This window comes from Pristiophorus japonicus, unplaced genomic scaffold (genome assembly GCF_044704955.1).
Source record: "Pristiophorus japonicus isolate sPriJap1 unplaced genomic scaffold, sPriJap1.hap1 HAP1_SCAFFOLD_113, whole genome shotgun sequence".
NCBI lineage: Eukaryota > Metazoa > Chordata > Chondrichthyes > Pristiophoridae > Pristiophorus > Pristiophorus japonicus.
Window position 1 is genome coordinate 89,384 of NW_027250788.1, and position 16,533 is coordinate 105,916.

At 42.1% G+C, this 16,533-nt stretch overlaps 5 non-coding genes across 5 annotated transcripts; all 5 read right to left on the minus strand.

Moving 5' to 3' along the window:
* Positions 1-3,702: 3,702 nt before the first annotated feature.
* Positions 3,703-3,790, minus strand: trnap-ugg (transfer RNA proline (anticodon UGG)). The gene is given in 2 exon segments: positions 3,703-3,738; positions 3,755-3,790. It is a non-coding gene; the product is annotated as a tRNA-Pro (tRNA).
* A 3,036-nt stretch (positions 3,791-6,826) lies between these two features.
* On the minus strand, positions 6,827-6,914 carry trnap-ugg (transfer RNA proline (anticodon UGG)). Its single transcript is given in 2 exon segments — positions 6,827-6,862; positions 6,879-6,914. It is a non-coding gene; the product is annotated as a tRNA-Pro (tRNA).
* Positions 6,915-9,950: 3,036 nt separating this feature from the next.
* On the minus strand, positions 9,951-10,038 carry trnap-ugg (transfer RNA proline (anticodon UGG)). Its single transcript is given in 2 exon segments — positions 9,951-9,986; positions 10,003-10,038. It is a non-coding gene; the product is annotated as a tRNA-Pro (tRNA).
* Positions 10,039-13,075: 3,037 nt separating this feature from the next.
* On the minus strand, positions 13,076-13,163 carry trnap-ugg (transfer RNA proline (anticodon UGG)). The gene is given in 2 exon segments: positions 13,076-13,111; positions 13,128-13,163. It is a non-coding gene; the product is annotated as a tRNA-Pro (tRNA).
* A 3,036-nt stretch (positions 13,164-16,199) lies between these two features.
* trnap-ugg (transfer RNA proline (anticodon UGG)) lies at positions 16,200-16,287 on the minus strand. Its single transcript is given in 2 exon segments — positions 16,200-16,235; positions 16,252-16,287. It is a non-coding gene; the product is annotated as a tRNA-Pro (tRNA).
* Positions 16,288-16,533: the final 246 nt, after the last annotated feature.

A 16,533-nucleotide genomic window follows, 5' to 3' on the forward strand; every position in this document is an offset into this window, starting at 1 on the left:
CAGACCCATTAGCAGACAATGGGAGCGGTGCTTATGATCCGATACGTTGAACCGAATGTTGAGGCCAGAACACTATAACATGCCTGGAATGTAGGGTTTGAACGCCTTTTATTCAGACCAGGCAGCTTGGCCACCCCGGATTGATTTCCTGCACGGTTTAAATTCGGCAGACAAGGGACTAAATCCAAAGCCAGCTTCTCACATCTTTTCAGCGCGAGAGAAACAGGACGCAATCATATTCAGGGCAGAGTCTGTTTCACGTTGAATTTGAGATTGACGTTGAATGTATGCTTATCCCTGTGGAGGTGAGCTCATGCGTGCAGAAAGGAAAATACACTGATCAAGTATTTGCCGGAATCAAACCGCGGTTTATGTTGTCCAATGAGACGCAGAGCCGAGTGCATCTGAGAGACATGAACTTTACTCAGTTCGGTGAGTTTCACTTTGCTCCTGGGAATCTCCAGGATTTTTGGACGCTGTGTGCACAACGGAGTGCAATCACACGTTTTAATTTGAAACATGTCAGTTTTCTCACATGTCGACCGGCTGAGAAGTCGTTTTTTGACTAAAAGTTGGCAGGGCTCGTCCGCGATTTGAACCCGGGACCTCTCGCATTTCAATTATTATAATCCCAAAGCGAGAATCATACCCCTAGACCAACGAGCCGCCGACAGTGAGGAACGTAGCTCTCAGTTTCTGACGTTAGTTTGCTATTCGGCCCATCGTGCCTGTGCTGACTCTCAGAGACAGATCTCATGAGTCCCCCTCTCCATCGTCCTGCTCATGTTTTACCTTTTATGAAGTGATTATTTTTTGTGACATTACTTCACCAACGAGCTGCATCCTTTTCAGTAAAAGGTGAATTTGGCAATGAGGATAAATGTGATTGAATAAAAAAACTAGGGGAAAATGTTTAACACAATAACGACGAAGCTGGGGGCATACTGGATCAGCAGTCCATTGCATCAACCTATCAGTCACCTTGTCTCCTATTTACTGCAAAGTCAGACATCCACCCCCTACTTTTTGCATTCGAACAGAAATAAAGTGCACGAAAGTCTACTTCACCGTTTGTTTTGCCCGAGCAACCAGATCGACAGTGATGGAAATGTGCCATTAGCTTCTTAAAGCACACAGGCTTCCTTGACTTCAGGTGAGTGACTGTCCGAGATGGTTGGTTTTGAGGCAGCATCAAAACAAAGAATATAAAATTTCACGAAGCGCGATAGCTGACGGACTCGAACCTGCAATCTTCTGATAAGATCACAGTTACAATCGAAGTCAGACACGTTATCCTTTAGGCCACGCGGCCTCTACCATCGGTATATAATTTGTTGTTTTTTATATTGAGAGCAAATTTAGGACAAGGGTTATATCAAGGAGTGGATGTCGGAAAACATGAGCTTATTTTGAGTAATGAACAGAGGCGCTGCGATATGGATGTGCACGGACACAGGCAACGTCAATGTAGCTTGAAACACAACAGTTTAACAATTCGGTTTTCACAGCTGCTAATCACACTCCTTTTTACATGTACAGGATGATCTGGATAATGAGAAAATACGTTTTAAAGGGGCAATTGATGAACCGGAACTGACAACCATCCCGTTGAAACAGACATCGAATGATCCTGGACAGGAAGCACATCCCTCTTACACAGCTGTAGAATTGCCCTTCACGGACAGCAGTTCCCTTTCAGAAGAATAAAGTGGAATTTCTTTCATTCCTGAATGCAATTGTGTTGTGCGTGAATGAGCGCGGTTCTCATGAGCACGCGGGACTGGGACGGTTGTTGAAGCCACAGGTGATGGACAAGCAGGAAAGAGGGAGGGAAGTAAAACCAACCCAGACAAAAAGACAATTTAAAACATATATATATTTATCATTATAAGAAAATAAATAAATTTACAATTTTATTGCAAAAAATTGAATTTGATTTGATTGAAATAAATAAATAATTGTTGTTTAATCTATATATTTTTGATTGAACGAAGTCTGTGCGACTGCATGAAATCCACTGGAACTCAGGGTGTGCAGTCAGTAAATACCCAAACAGAGTAAGCCCATGGTGTAAGACAAGCCACAAGGGAAGATGTGGGCAACAAAGGCCATCTTTTAAAGTCGCGAGTGCTTTTTTGCAGGATCAGACAGAAGCTGCGTGTGCTGTGAAAGAGGTCAAATGTAATAGAGCCAATGCAGGCAGAACAGAAAAGCACATTTATTGTGAAAGTTAAAAAGTAGGGAATGTATGTAAATATATGCATATATAAATATTGATACATATATTTATATAAACAAAGTCAGTCAGTCAGTCATGTCTTGTCTTGTCTTGATTTGATTTGTATTTGAAAATAAGGGGGAAGAGCTCATCATGTCACACAGCCCATCCGCAAGCTCTCGCTAAAATCGCTATGTTTCTAAATTATATAATTTGCCTTCTTTCACATGTGGAATAGCAAAATCCCACAGCAGATTCTTCTCCTGTCAGGCAGTCCCCGAATGCGTGTTGAATCAAATCAGTGTGGCTTCAAGTTGCATGTAATGCATTTTTCCTCCCATGATATGAAATGCACAGTAAGATGGCGCAGAATGTTTCCACGCACTCTCTCACTTACACAAACACACCAACAAACTAAGAATTCTGCACCCTCCAAAGGCAATTTTTGAAATTTGAAATTTGACATCCGGGACAGACAGCACATTCCTTTTAAACAGATAGATAATGATCCGATACTGATAGCACACCATTTTGGAGAGACAGAGAATGTCCCCGGGCAGACCAGCACATCACCTTAAAAGGGATACAGAAAGACACTGAACAAAAACAAATCATTCTGTAAAACTCAGCAGGCCGTGAACATTCTGTGGATGAATTTCCCGGGCTCACGTTCAGTCAGATGATCATTCCGATATTTTAAGAAAAATGTAAAATTTACAGATTTTTCCACGAAAATAGCGCCTGGAAAAAAATAGGCAGCGAGGAAGGACAAAAGTAAATGCCTGTGATAGAGTGGAGCGTAGGATTGATTGAATAATAAATGGCACAATACGAAAAGGCAAAGTGGGTGGTAAGCGGGCAATAAAGTAAGAAAGGATGGACCAGAGGAGGTGTTAGTGTGAACAGCAGACCCATTAGCAGACAATGGGAGCGGTGCTTATGATCCGATACGTTGAACCGAATGTTGAGGCCAGAACACTACAACATGCCTGGAATGTAGGGTTTGAACGCCTTTTATTCAGACCAGGCAGCTTGGCCACCCCGGATTGATTTCCTGCACGGTTTAAATTCGGCAGACAAGGGACTAAATCCAAAGCCAGCTTCTCACATCTTTTCAGCGCGAGAGAAACAGGACGCAATCATATTCAGGGCAGAGTCTGTTTCACGTTGAATTTGAGATTGACGTTGAATGTATGCTTATCCCTGTGGAGGTGAGCTCATGCGTGCAGAAAGGAAAATACACTGATCAAGTATTTGCCGGAATCAACCCGCGGTTTATGTTGTCCAATGAGACGCAGAGCCGAGTGCATCTGAGAGACATGAACTTTACTCAGTTCGGTGAGTTTCACTTTGCTCCTGGGAATCTCCAGGATTTTTGGACGCTGTGTGCACAACGGAGTGCAATCACACGTTTTAATTTGAAACATGTCAGTTTTCTCACATGTCGACCGGCTGAGAAGTCGTTTTTTGACTAAAAGTTGGCAGGGCTCGTCCGGGATTTGAACCCGGGACCTCTCGCATTTCAATTATTATAATCCCAAAGCGAGAATCATACCCCTAGACCAACGAGCCGCCGACAGTGAGGAACGTAGCTCTCAGTTTCTGACGTTAGTTTGCTATTCGGCCCATCGTGCCTGTGCTAACTCTCAGAGACAGATCTCATGAGTCCCCCTCTCCATCGTCCTGCTCATGTTTTACCTTTTATGAAGTGATTATTTTTTGTGAAATTACTTCAACAACGAGCTGCATCCTTTTCAGTAAAAGGTGAATTTGGCAATGAGGATAAATGTGATTGAATAAAAAAACTAGGGGAAAATGTTTAACACAATAACGACGAAGCTGGGGGCATACTGGATCAGCAGTGCATTGCATCAACCTATCAGTCACCTTGTCTCCTATTTACTGCAAAGTCAGACATCCACCCCCTACTTTTTGCATTCGAACAGAAATAAAGTGCACGAAAGTCTACTTCACCGTTTGTTTTGCCCGAGCAACCAGATCGACAGTGATGGAAATGTGCCATTCGCTTCTTAAAGCACACAGGCTTCCTTGGCTTCAGGTGAGTGACTGTCCGAGATGGTTGGTTTTGAGGCAGCATCAAAACAAAGAATATAAAATTTCACGAAGCGCGATAGCTGACGGACTCGAACCTGCAATCTTCTGATAAGATCACAGTTACAATCGAAGTCAGACACGTTATCCTTTAGGCCACGCGGCCTCTACCGTCGGTATATAATTTGTTGTTTTTTATATTGAGAGCAAATTTGGGACAAGGGTTATATCAAGGAGTGGATGTCGGAAAACATGAGCTTATTTTGAGTAATGAACAGAGGCGCTGCGATATGGATGTGCACGGACACAGGCAACGTCAATGTAACTTGAAAAACAACAGTTTAACAATTCGGTTATCATAGCTGATAATCACACTCCTTTTTACATGTACAGGATGATCTGGATAATGAGAAAATACGTTTTAAAGTGGCAATTGATGAACCGGAACTGACAACCATCCCGTTGAAACAGACATCGAATGATCCTGGACAGGAAGCACATCCCTCTTACACAGCTGTAGAATTGCCCTTCACGGACAGCAGTTCCCTTTCAGAAGAATAAAGTGGAATTTCTTTCATTCCTGAATGTAATTGTGTTGTGCGTGAATGAGCGCGGTTCTCATGAGCACGCGGGACTGGGACGGTTGTTGAAGCCACGGGTGATAGACAAGCAGGAAAGAGGGAGGGAAGTAAAACCAACCCAGACAAAAAGACAATTTAAAACATATATATATTTATCATAATAAGAAAATAAATAAATTTACAATTTTATTGCAAAAAATTGAATTTGATTTGATTGAAATAAATAAATAATTGTTGTTTAATCTATATATTTTTGATTGAACGATGTCTGTGCGACTGCATGAAATCCACTGGAACTCAGGGTGTGCAGTCAGTAAATACCCAAACAGAGTAAGCCCATGGTGTAAGACAAGCCACAAGGGAAGATGTGGGCAACAAAGGCCATCTTTTAAAGTCGCGAGTGCTTTTTTGCAGGATCAGACAGAAGCTGCGTGTGCTGTAAAAGAGGTCAAATGTAATAGAGCCAATGCAGGCAGAACAGAAAAGCACATTTATTGTGAAAGTTAAAAAGTAGGGAATGTATGTAAATATATGCATATATAAATATTGATACATATATTTACATAAACAAAGTCAGTCAGTCAGTCATGTCTTGTCTTGTCTTGATTTGATTTGTATTTGAAAATAAGGGGGAAGAGCTCATCATGTCACACAGCCCATCCGCAAGCTCTCGCTAAAATCGCTATGTTTCTAACTTATATAATTTGCCTTCTTTCACATGTGGAATAGCAAAATCCCACAGCAGATTCTTCTCCTGTCAGGCAGTCCCCGAATGCGTGTTGAATCAAATCAGTGTGGCTTCAAGTTGCATGTAATGCATTTTTCCTCCCATGATATGAAATGCACAGTAAGATCGTGCAGAATGTTTCCACGCACTCTCTCACTTACACAAACACACCAACAAACTAAGAATTCTGCACACTCCAAAGGCAATTTTTGAAATTTGAAATTTGACATCCGGGACAGACAGCACATTCCTTTTAAACAGATAGATAATGATCCGATACTGATAGCACACCATTTTGGAGAGACAGAGAATGTCCCCGGGCAGACCAGCACATCACCTTAAAAGGGATACAGAAAGACACTGAACAAAAACAAATCATTCTGTAAAACTCAGCAGGCCGTGAACATTCTGTGGATGAATTTCCCGGGCTCACGTTCAGTCAGATGATCATTCCGATATTTTAAGAAAAATGTAAAGTTTACAGATTTTTCCACGAAAATAGCGCCTGGAAAAAAATAGGCAGCGAGGAAGGACAAAAGGGAATGCCTGTGATAGAGTGGAGCGTAGGATTGATTGAATAATAAATGGCACAATACGAAAAGGCAAAGTGGGTGGTAAGCGGGCAATAAAGTAAGAAAGGATGGACCAGAGGAGGTGTTAGTGTGAACAGCAGACCCATTAGCAGACAATGGGAGCGGTGCTTATGATCCGATACGTTGAACCGAATGTTGAGGCCAGAACACTATAACATGCCTGGAATGTAGGGTTTGAACGCCTTTTATTCAGACCAGGCAGCTTGGCCACCCCGGATTGATTTCCTGCACGGTTTAAATTCGGCAGACAAGGGACTAAATCCAAAGCCAGCTTCTCACATCTTTTCAGCGCGAGAGAAACAGGACGCAATCATATTCAGGGCAGAGTCTGTTTCACGTTGAATTTGAGATTGACGTTGAATGTATGCTTATCCCTGTGGAGGTGAGCTCATGCGTGCAGAAAGGAAAATACACTGATCAAGTATTTGCCGGAATCAAACCGCGGTTTATGTTGTCCAATGAGACGCAGAGCCGAGTGCATCTGAGAGACATGAACTTTACTCAGTTCGGTGAGTTTCACTTTGCTCCTGGGAATCTCCAGGATTTTTGGACGCTGTGTGCACAACGGAGTGCAATCACACGTTTTAATTTGAAACATGTCAGTTTTCTCACATGTCGACCGGCTGAGAAGTCGTTTTTTGACTAAAAGTTGGCGGGGCTCGTCCGGGATTTGAACCCGGGACCTTTCGCATTTCAATTATTATAATCCCAAAGCGAGAATCATACCCCTAGACCAACGAGCCGCCGACAGTGAGGAACGTAGCTCTCAGTTTCTGACGTTAGTTTGCTATTCGGCCCATCGTGCCTGTGCTGACTCTCAGAGACAGATCTCATGAGTCCCCCTCTCCATCGTCCTGCTCATGTTTTACCTTTTATGAAGTGATTATTTTTTGTGACATTACTTCACCAACGAGCTGCATCCTTTTCAGTAAAAGGTGAATTTGGCAATGAGGATAAATGTGATTGAATAAAAAAACTAGGGGAAAATGTTTAACACAATAACGACGAAGCTGGGGGCATACTGGATCAGCAGTCCATTGCATCAACCTATCAGTCACCTTGTCTCCTATTTACTGCAAAGTCAGACATCCACCCCCTACTTTTTGCATTCAAACAGAAATAAAGTGCACGAAAGTCTACTTCACCGTTTGTTTTGCCCGAGCAACCAGATCGACAGTGATGGAAATGTGCCATTAGCTTCTTAAAGCACACAGGCTTCCTTGACTTCAGGTGAGTGACTGTCCGAGATGGTTGGTTTTGAGGCAGCATCAAAACAAAGAATATAAAATTTCACGAAGCGCGATAGCTGACGGACTCGAACCTGCAATCTTCTGATAAGATCACAGTTACAATCGAAGTCAGACACGTTATCCTTTAGGCCACGCGGCCTCTACCATCGGTATATAATTTGTTGTTTTTTATATTGAGAGCAAATTTGGGACAAGGGTTATATCAAGGAGTGGATGTCGGAAAACATGAGCTTATTTTGAGTAATGAACAGAGGCGCTGCGATATGGATGTGCACGGACACAGGCAACGTCAATGTAACTTGAAACACAACAGTTTAACAATTCGGTTATCATAGCTGATAATCACACTCCTTTTTACATGTACAGGATGATCTGGATAATGAGAAAATACGTTTTAAAGTGGCAATTGATGAACCGGAACTGACAACCATCCCGTTGAAACAGACATCGAATGATCCTGGACAGGAAGCACATCCCTCTTACACAGCTGTAGAATTGCCCTTCACGGACAGCAGTTCCCTTTCAGAAGAATAAAGTGGAATTTCTTTCATTCCTGAATGTAATTGTGTTGTGCGTGAATGAGCGCGGTTCTCATGAGCACGCGGGACTGGGACGGTTGTTGAAGCCACAGGTGATAGACAAGCAGGAAAGAGGGAGGGAAGTAAAACCAACCCAGACAAAAAGACAATTTAAAACATATATATATTTATCATAATAAGAAAATAAATAAATTTACAATTTTATTGCAAAAAATTGAATTTGATTTGATTGAAATAAATAAATAATTGTTGTTTAATCTATATATTTTTGATTGAACGAAGTCTGTGCGACTGCATGAAATCCACTGGAACTCAGGGTGTGCAGTCAGTAAATACCCAAACAGAGTAAGCCCATGGTGTAAGACAAGCCACAAGGGAAGATGTGGGCAACAAAGGCCATCTTTTAAAGTCGCGAGTGCTTTTTTGCAGGATCAGACAGAAGCTGCGTGTGCTGTGAAAGAGGTCAAATGTAATAGAGCCAATGCAGGCAGAACAGAAAAGCACATTTATTGTGAAAGTTAAAAAGTAGGGAATGTATGTAAATATATGCATATATAAATATTGATACATATATTTACATAAACAAAGTCAGTCAGTCAGTCATGTCTTGTCTTGTCTTGATTTGATTTGTATTTTAAAATAAGGGGGAAGAGCTCATCATGTCACACAGCCCATCCGCAAGCTCTCGCTAAAATCGCTATGTTTCTAACTTATATAATTTGCCTTCTTTCACATGTGGAATAGCAAAATCCCACAGCAGATTCTTCTCCTGTCAGGCAGTCCCCGAATGCGTGTTGAATCAAATCAGTGTGGCTTCTAGTTGCATGTAATGCATTTTTCCTCCCATGATATGAAATGCACAGTAAGATGGCGCAGAATGTTTCCACGCACTCTCTCACTTACACAAACACACCAACAAACTAAGAATTCTGCACCCTCCAAAGGCAATTTTTGAAATTTGAAATTTGACATCCGGGACAGACAGCACATTCCTTTTAAACAGATAGATAATGATCCGATACTGATAGCACACCATTTTGGAGAGACAGAGAATGTCCCCGGGCAGACCAGCACATCACCTTAAAAGGGATACAGAAAGACACTGAACAAAAACAAATCATTCTGTAAAACTCAGCAGGCCGTGAACATTCTGTGGATGAATTTCCCGGGCTCACGTTCAGTCAGATGATCATTCCGATATTTTAAGAAAAATGTAAAGTTTACAGATTTTTCCACGAAAATAGCGCCTGGTAAAAAATAGGCAGCGAGGAAGGACAAAAGGGAATGCCTGTGATACAGTGGAGCGTAGGATTGATTGAATAATAAATGGCACAATGCGAAAAGGCAAAGTGGGTGGTAAGCGGGCAATAAAGTAACGAAGGATGGACCAGAGGAGTTGTTAGTGTGAACAGCAGACCCATTAGCAGACAATGGGAGCGGTGCTTATGATCCGATACGTTGAACCGAATGTTGAGGCCAGAACACTATAACATGCCTGGAATGTAGGGTTTGAACGCCTTTTATTCAGACCAGGCAGCTTGGCCACCACGGATTGATTTCCTGCACGGTTTAAATTTGGCAGACAAGGGACTAAATCCAAAGCCAGCTTCTCACATCTTTTCAGCGCGAGAGAAACAGGACGCAATCTTATTCAGGGCAGAGTCTGTTTCACGTTGAATTTGAGATTGACGTTGAATGTATGCTTATCCCTGTGGAGGTGAGCTCATGCGTGCAGAAAGGAAAATACACTGATCAAGTATTTGCCGGAATCAAACCGCGGTTTATGTTGTCCAATGAGACGCAGAGCCGAGTGCATCTGAGAGACATGAACTTTACTCAGTTCGGTGAGTTTCACTTTGCTCCTGGGAATCTCCAGGATTTTTGGACGCTTTGTGAACAACGGAGTGCAATCACACGTTTTAATTTGAAACATGTCAGTTTTCTCACATGTCGACCGGCTGAGAAGTCGTTTTTTGACTAAAAGTTGGCAGGGCTCGTCCGGGATTTGAACCCGGGACCTCTCGCATTTCAATTATTATAATCCCAAAGCGAGAATCATACCCCTAGACCAACGAGCCGCCGACAGTGAAGAACGTAGCTCTCAGTTTCTGACGTTAGTTTGCTATTCGGCCCATCGTGCCTGTGCTGACTCTCAGAGACCGATCTCATGAGTCCCCCTCTCCATCGTCCTGCTAATGTTTTACCTTTTATGAAGTGATTATTTTTTGTGACATTACTTCACCAACGAGCTGCATCCTTTTCAGTAAAAGGTGAATTTGGCAATGAGGATAAATGTGATTGAATAAAAAAAACTAGGGGAAAATGTTTAACACAATAACGACGAAGCTGGGGGCATACTGGATCAGCAGTCCATTGCATCAACCTATCAGTCACCTTGACTCCTATTTACTGCAAAGTCAGACATCCATCCCCTACTTTTTGCATTCGAACAGAAATAAAGTGCACGAAAGTCTACTTCACCGTTTGTTTTGCCCTAGCAACCAGATCGACAGTGATGGAAATGTGCCATTAGCTTCTTAAAGCACACAGGCTTCCTTGACTTCAGGTGAGTGACTGTCCGAGATGGTTGGTTTTGAGGCAGCATCAAAACAAAGAATATAAAATTTCACGAAGCGCGATAGCTGACGGACTCGAACCTGCAATCTTCTGATAAGATCACAGTTACAATCGAAGTCAGACACGTTATCCTTTAGGCCACGCGGCCTCTACCGTCGGTATATAATTTGTTGTTTTTTATATTGAGAGCAAATTTGGGACAAGGGTTACATCAAGGAGTGGATGTCGGAAAACATGAGCTTATTTTGAGTAATGAACAGAGGCGCTGCGATATGGATGTGCACGGACACAGGCAACGTCAATGTAGCTTGAAACACAACAGTTTAACAATTCGGTTTTCACAGCTGATAATCACACTCCTTTTTACATGTACAGGATGATCTGGATAATGAGAAAATACGTTTTAAAGGGGCAATTGATGAACCGGAACTGACAACCATCCCGTTGAAACAGACATCGAATGATCCTGGACAGGAAGCACATCCCTCTTACACAGCTGTAGAATTGCCCTTCATGGACAGCAGTTCCCTTTCAGAAGAATAAAGTGGAATTTCTTTCATTCCTGAATGCAATTGTGTTGTGCGTGAATTAGCGCGGTTCTCATGAGCACGCGGGGCTGGGACGGTTGTTGAAGCCACAGGTGATAGACAAGCAGGAAAGAGGGAGGGAAGTAAAACCAACCCAGACAAAAAGACAATTTAAAACATATACATATTTATCATAATAAGAAAATAAATAAATTTACAATTTTATTGCAAAAAATTGAATTTGATTTGATTGAAATAAATAAATAATTGTTGTTTAATCTATATATTTTTGATTGAACGAAGTCTGTGCGACTGCATGAAATCCACTGGAACTCAGGGTGTGCAGTCAGTAAATACCCAAACAGAGTAAGCCCATGGTGTAAGACAAGCCACAAGGGAAGATGTGGGCAACAAAGGCCATCTTTTAAAGTCGCGAGTGCTTTTTTGCAGGATCAGACAGAAGCTGCGTGTGCTGTGAAAGAGGTCAAATGTAATAGAGCCAATGCAGGCAGAACAGAAAAGCACATTTATTGTGAAAGTTAAAAAGTAGGGAATGTATGTAAATATATGCATATATAAATATTGATACATATATTTATATAAACAAAGTCAGTCAGTCAGTCATGTCTTGTCTTGTCTTGATTTGATTTGTATTTGAAAATAAGGGGGAAGAGCTCATCATGTCACACAGCCCATCCGCAAGCTCTCGCTAAAATCGCTATGTTTCTAACTTATATAATTTGCCTTCTTTCACATGTGGAATAGCAAAATCCCACAGCAGATTCTTCTCCTGTCAGGCAGTCCCCGAATGCGTGTTGAATCAAATCAGTGTGGCTTCAAGTTGCATGTAATGCATTTTTCCTCCCATGATATGAAATGCACAGTAAGATCGCGCAGAATGTTTCCACGCACTCTCTCACTTACACAAACACACCAACAAACTAAGAATTCTGCACCCTCCAAAGGCAGTTTTTGAAATTTGAAATTTGACATCCGGGACAGACAGCACATTCCTTTTAAACAGATAGATAATGATCCGATACTGATAGCACACCATTTTGGAGAGACAGAGAATGACGCCGTGCAGACCAGCACATCACCTTAAAAGGGATACAGAAAGACACTGAACAAAAACAAATCATTCTGTAAAACTCAGCAGGCCGTGAACATTCTGTGGATGAATTTCCAGGGCTCACGTTCAGTCAGATGATCATTCCGATATTTTAAGGAAAATGTAAAGTTTACAGATTTTTCCACGAAAATAGCGCCTGGAAAAAAATAGGCAGCGAGGAAGGACAAAAGGGAATGCCTGTGATACAGTGGAGCGTAGGATTGATTGAATAATAATTGGCACAATGCGAAAAGGCAAAGTGGGTGGTAAGCGGGCAATAAAGTAAGAAAGGATGGACCAGAGGAGGTGTTAGTGTGAACAGCAGACCCATTAGCAGACAATGGGAGCGGTGCTTATGATCCGATACGTTGAACCGAATGTTGAGGCCAGAACACTATAACATGCCTAGAATGTAGGGTTTGAACGCCTTTTATTCAGACCAGGCAGCTTGGCCACCCCGGATTGATTTCCTGCACGGTTTAAATTCGGCAGACAAGGGACTAAATCCAAAGCCAGCTTCTCACATCTTTTCAGCGCGAGAGAAACAGGACGCAATCATATTCAGGGCAGAGTCTGTTTCACGTTGAATTTGAGATTGACGTTGAATGTATGCTTATCCCTGTGGAGGTGAGCTCATGCGTGCAGAAAGGAAAATACCCTGATCAAGTATTTGCCGGAATCAAACCGCGGTTTATGTTGTCCAATGAGACGCAGAGCCGAGTGCATCTGAGAGACATGAACTTTACTCAGTTCGGTGAGTTTCACTTTGCTCCTGGGAATCTCCAGGATTTTTGGACGCTGTGTGAACAACGGAGTGCAATCACACGTTTTAATTTGAAACATGTCAGTTTTCTCACATGTCGACCAGCTGAGAAGTCGTTTTTTGACTAAAAGTTGGCAGGGCTCGTCCGGGATTTGAACCCGGGACCTCTCGCATTCCAATTATTATAATCCCAAAGCGAGAATCATACCCCTAGACCAACGAGCCGCCGACAGTGAGGAACGTAGCTCTCAGTTTCTGACGTTAGTTTGCTATTCGGCCCATCGTGCCTGTGCTAACTCTCAGAGACCGATCTCATGAGTCCCCCTCTCCATCGTCCTGCTAATGTTTTACCTTTTATGAAGTGATTATTTTTTGTGACATTACTTCACCAACGAGCTGCATCCTTTTCAGTAAAAGGTGAATTTGGCAATGAGGATAAATGTGATTGAATAAAAAAACTAGGGGAAAATGTTTAACACAATAACGACGAAGCTGGGGGCATACTGGATCAGCAGTCCATTGCATCAACCTATCAGTCACCTTGACTCCTATTTACTGCAAAGTCAGACATCCATCCCCTACTTTTTGCATTCGAACAGAAATAAAGTGCACGAAAGTCTACTTCACCGTTTGTTTTGCCCTAGCAACCAGATCGACAGTGATGGAAATGTGCCATTAGCTTCTTAAAGCACACAGGCTTCCTTGACTTCAGGTGAGTGACTGTCCGAGATGGTTGGTTTTGAGGCAGCATCAAAACAAAGAATATAAAATTTCACGAAGCGCGATAGCTGACGGACTCGAACCTGCAATCTTCTGATAAGATCACAGTTGCAATCGAAGTCAGACACCTTATCCTTTAGGCCACGCGGCCTCTACCGACGGTATATAATTTGTTGTTTTTTATATTGAGAGCAAATTTGGGACAAGGGTTATATCAAGGAGTGGATGTCGGAAAACATGAGCTTATTTTGAGTAATGAACAGATGCGCTGCGATATGGATGTGCACGGACACAGGCAACGTCAATGTAGCTTGAAACACAACAGTTTAACAATTCGGTTATCACAGCTGATAATCACACTCCTTTTTACATGTACAGGATGATCTGGATAATGAGAAAATACGTTTTAAAGGGGCAATTGATGAACCGGAACTGACAACCATCCCGTTGAAACAGAAATCGAATGATCCTGGACAGGAAGCACATCCCTCTTACACAGCTGTAGAATTGCCCTTCACGGACAGCAGTTCCCTTTCAGAAGAATAAAGTGGAATTTCTTTCATTCCTGAATGCAATTGTGTTGTGCGTGAATGAGCGCGGTTCTCATGAGCACGCGGGACTGGGACGGTTGTTGAAGCCACAGGTGATAGACAAGCAGGAAAGAGGGAGGGAAGTAAAACCAACCCAGACAAAAAGACAATTTAAAACATATACATATTTATCATAATAAGAAAATAAATAAATTTACAATTTTATTGCAAAAAATTGAATTTGATTTGATTGAAATAAATAAGTAATTGTTGTTTAATCTATATATTTTTGATTGAACGAAGTCTGTGCGACTGCATGAAATCCACTGGAACTCAGGGTGTGCAGTCAGTAAATACCCAAACAGAGTAAGCCCATGGTGTAAGACAAGCCACAAGGGAAGATGTGGGCAACAAAGGCCATCTTTTAAAGTCGCGAGTGCTTTTTTGCAGGATCAGACAGAAGCTGCGTGTGCTGTGAAAGAGGTCAAATGTAATAGAGCCAATGCAGGCAGAACAGAAAAGCACATTTATTGTGAAAGTTAAAAAGTAGGGAATGTATGTAAATATATGCATATATAAATATTGATACATATATTTATATAAACAAAGTCAGTCAGTCAGTCATGTCTTGTCTTGTCTTGATTTGATTTGTATTTGAAAATAAGGAGGAAGAGCTCATCATGTCACACAGCCCATCCGCAAGCTCTCGCTAAAATCGCTATGTTTCTAACTTATATAATTTGCCTTCTTTCACATGTGGAATAGCAAAATCCCACAGCAGATTCTTCTCCTGTCAGGCAGTCCCCGAATGCGTGTTGAATCAAATCAGTGTGGCTTCAAGTTGCATGTAATGCATTTTTCCTCCCATGATATGAAATGCACAGTAAGATCGCGCAGAATGTTTCCACGCACTCTCTCACTTACACAAACACACCAACAAACTAAGAATTCTGCACACTCCAAAGGCAGTTTTTGAAATTTGAAATTTGACATCCGGGACAGACAGCACATTCCTTTTAAACAGATAGATAATGATCCGATACTGATAGCACACCATTTTGGAGAGACAGAGAATGACGCCGGGCAGACCAGCACATCACCTTAAAAGGGATACAGAAAGACACTGAACAAAAACAAATCATTCTGTAAAACTCAGCAGGCCGTGAACATTCTGTGGATGAATTTCCCGGGCTCACGTTCAGTCAGATGATCATTCCGATATTTTAAGAAAAATGTAAAGTTTACAGATTTTTCCACGAAAATAGCGCCTGGAAAAAAATAGGCAGCGAGGAAGGACAAAAGGGAATGCCTGTGATACAGTGGAGCGTAGGATTGATTGAATAATAATTGGCACAATGCGAAAAGGCAAAGTGGGTGGTAAGCAGGCAATAAAGTAAGAAAGGATGGACCAGAGGAGGTGTTAGTGTGAACAGCAGACCCATTAGCAGACAATGGGAGCAGTGCTTATGATCCGATACGTTGAACCGAATGTTGATGCCAGAACACTATAACATGCCTGGAATGTAGGGTTTGAACGCCTTTTATTCAGACCAGGCAGCTTGGCCACCCCGGATTGATTTCCTGCACGGTTTAAATTCGGCAGACAAGGGACTAAATCCAAAGCCAGCTTCTCACATCTTTTCAGCGCATGAGAAACAGGACGCAATCATATTCAGGGCAGAGTCTGTTTCACGTTGAATTTGAGATTGACGTTGAATGTATGCTTATCCCTGTGGAGGTGAGCTCATGCGTGCAGAAAGGAAAATACCCTGATCAAGTATTTGCCGGAATCAAACCGCGGTTTATGTTGTCCAATGAGACGCAGAGCCGAGTGCATCTGAGAGACATGAACTTAACTCAGTTCGGTGAGTTTCACTTTGCTCCTGGGAATCTCCAGGATTTTTGGACGCTGTGTGAACAACGGAGTGCAATCACACGTTTTAATTTGAAACATGTCAGTTTTCTCACATGTCGACCAGCTGAGAAGTCGTTTTTTGACTAAAAGTTGGCAGGGCTCGTCCGGGATTTGAACCCGGGACCTCTCGCATTTCAATTATTATAATCCCAAAGCGAGAATCATACCCCTAGACCAACGAGCCGCCGACAGTGAGGAACGTAGCTCTCAGTTTCTGACGTTAGTTTGCTATTCGGCCCATCGTGCCTGTGCTAACTCTCAGAGACCGATCTCATGAGTCCTCCTCTCCATCGTCCTGCTAATGTTTTACCTTTTATGAAGTGATTATTTTTTGTGACATTACTTCACCAACGAGCTGCATCCTTTTCAGTAAAAGGTGAATTTGGCAATGAGGATAAATGTGATTGAATAAAAAAAACTAGGGGAAAAT